The sequence below is a fragment of the Euprymna scolopes genome, chromosome 11 (genome assembly GCF_053919585.1).
Source record: "Euprymna scolopes isolate OS-2025 chromosome 11, ASM5391958v1, whole genome shotgun sequence".
Lineage (NCBI taxonomy): Eukaryota > Metazoa > Mollusca > Cephalopoda > Sepiida > Sepiolidae > Euprymna > Euprymna scolopes.
The window spans coordinates 108,769,023-108,772,360 of record NC_136492.1 but is presented as its reverse complement, the minus strand read 5'-3'; positions in this window follow the sequence as shown (position 1 = coordinate 108,772,360).

Below are 3,338 nucleotides of genomic sequence, written 5' to 3'. Positions count from 1 at the left end.
TATCCTTGATAACTAGCGATTCATTATGAAAAAAGAACCCAGAAATACAACTACAATTTGTCCAGAAAAGATGCATTTTGTTTAGTGTAATTGAAAACTTCCACATTAACCCTTTTCCTCGAGTGTGTTTTATCCTTGATAAGTTGCGATTCATTAGTCCTAAGTACCCCATTTTGGGGAGCTAGATAGTCACCAGATTAAAAACCGACATTGTGTCTAACATTGCCCTCGCGGGGTGCAATTAAATAAGAACCTTTAGATAAATAATGCTTCTAAACTGAGGTAATTGTAATTTTTTGTTCCGATCGAAAATGCCCCTTTTTGGGGAGCTGGATATTCCCCAGATTTAAAACCAACCTTGTGTCTAACTTTACCCTAGTGGGGTGCAATTAAATTAGAACCTTTAGATAAACAATGCTTCTAAACTGAGGCAATTGTAATCGTTTGTTCCGATGAAAACTGCCCCTTTTTGGGGGGGGGGATATTAAAAATCGACCTTGTGTCTAACTCTGCCCTCGTTGACGGCAGGAAAATAGGAACTTTTACAAAACCCAAAATGAGGTTAGAATTTGGGACCCCATAGCTTCAGTAGCACGTTTTGGTGCCATTTTTACCTAGTTATTCACTTGTGCCATTTTTACCGGTGTCAATTTTACCGGTGCCATTTTTACCGGTGCCATTTTTACCGGTGCCACTTTTACCAGTGCCATTTTTACCGGTGCCATTTCTACCGGTGCTATTTTTACCGAGCACCATACTTAATATATACTATTACTGCAAGCTTGCCTATATTGAAAATGCTTGCTTCCTGGCTAGCCAATCAAACCATCTAATATAGTTAGTCTTATTTTCAATTATATTCGAAATATAATACAGTGACATTAGCAAAGAAAAAGTCACCTATGAAAACGAACCTCCTAAATTAAAACCTTGAATAATTATCTAAACTCGAACGTAAATTAATATTAAGCCAACTTTACAAATTGCTAAAAGTTAATTATTGGATTTTAATTATAAAGGTGAAGCTCCATTATTCAAACTCGAGATAGATAATGACAAACTTCCACCCATTAATATGGGAGGGGAGATTATCATCAAAAGTGTCCTGAATTGATAACTTAGCACTGGACTTACTACTTATATATAAATAAGTCACTTGTACCCATTCCCCTCCTCCCCCCCCTTTTTTTTTTTACAGTGGATGTGTTATCGGCAGCTCCAGTAACTCTCGCTTCTCCTTTTTTGTCCCTCAGTCCTCATTCAATGAGTGATTTTTCTGAAAAAGGGTGAAGAAAAAGCTGCTTAAAGGTCGGTAGTACTTGGTGAACAGTAGTCTGAGATGTCGGAAATTTTTCTGTCTCTACGTCTGTCCTTGTGACCATGTCACTAGTAAGGGTGCTAGAGGTAAACGTTTTGTCTGGGCTGACGTTATCTGCCTGATAGTCAGGGACACGAACCTTGGATTACTTTGCGCCTGCTGATAGGATAGCCTCCTTAGTGGTACTAAGGAGGCTATCCTATCAGCAGGCGCAAAGTACTGGCACTGCTGTATTGCCATTTGGTGAGTGGATCTGAACCATGCAGTAGTCTCTGGTGAGGCCTCTCGATTCCATACTAGTGGGTAATTGTTACGGCTTTACCTTTTCGTGTGCTACAAAAAAAAAAAAAAAATTTCCTGTCTTTTTCTCTCTTCCTTTCCCTCTCTGTACTGCTCTAACCAAATATGCCGACCTGTTCCACAAATCCCAAAACCTCAACATGAAATATCTCCAGAATAAAAACTCGAATAAACCTAGAACCCCATCTTCCAACGTAGACCCCTACTACCAGGTCTCCTTCTCCAACATCAGGGGTCTACGTTCCAACCTTCCAGAGGTTGAAACCCAATTACAGGAGACGAAACCGGACATATTATTTCTAAGCGAAACTGGAATAGGGCCGACCACTTCCCTAGATGAGTTCATAATTAACGGATACTCTAATTTAACAGCTAAATCTGACCCCCAACATCGCTATGGGCATGGAATATGTGCCTACATTAAAGATGGCTTCCCGTGTGGCAGGGATATCTCTAGAGAAGATCCTAACTTACCCTATATGTGCTTCTGGGTTGCACTTGCTAACACCACTGCATTTATATTTGCCCTCTATCGGCCCCACAACAGCGGAGTTACTATCTTTAAGAGCATATCTGAGAAAATAGACCACATCCTGTGTGCACATCCCTCGGCTAACATCCACATCTGTGGTGACTTCAACGTCCATAACGTGGAATGGCTGACCCATTCAAATAAGACAGACGATGAGGGAAGGTTTTGTCATGATTTTGCCATTGCTTATGATATCACTCAGATTGTTTGCAAACCCACCCGTGTGCCCGATACATCCGGTCAATATGCAAGCCTCATAGACCTTTTTCTCTCAAATTTCCCTGAGCTATGTTCATGTTCCGTTCATTCTCCTCTAGGATCCTCCGACCACTCTGTTGTATCAGTTAAGATAAAAACGACATGTAATAAGTTCCCAGACGTACCCCTCCACCGTACTGTATACCGATACTCTATGGCTGACTGGGATAGCTTCCGTACATTTATATCTGATTTACCTCTGCACTCCATGTTTAAAAAGAAAGTGTCCTCTATAGTATCAGATCTGACCGAATGGTTAATTGTAGGCATAGACCAATTCATACCATCTAAAAAATTCCAACAAAAACCTAACAGCCAGCTATGGTTCTCCCCAGAATGTGCTGCTGCTATCGCGTACAGAAATCACTTTTTCCATAGCTACCAACGTAATAGATGCACTGAGACTAAAGCTGCTTTCAGGACTGCCACCAACCACTGTAAAAGAGTAATAAAATATGCAAGAGAGCGATATGCCCAGTCTGTTAAATCCAAGGTAGCTGATCAGCGGCTTGGTTCCCACCAGTTTTGGCAAATAACAAATAGGATCCTGAACAGAAGTGTGCGTTCTATCCCAACCATTATCAATGGACCAGAGGTCATCTCGTCAGCGTCAGACAAGGCCAAACTATTCGCAAAGAACTTTGCAGCTAATTCTACCCAATGCGACGAAGGCCATCAACTCCCCATATTTCCTCCTATAACACAGAACACGCTAGGTAACATACAAATATCCGTGCATGAGGTCGCCAAGCTAATCAAGAACCTTGATTCCAGTAAAGCAACTGGCCCTGACGGCATCCCAATTATAGTGTTAAAAAAGCTTCAACCAAAACTTGCTCCCATACTTACGAAACTGTTTAAGCGCTGCCTTAAGGAGAAGTGCTTTCTGACTCCCTGGAAGACCTCATCAGTTTGCCCTGTATTTAAGAA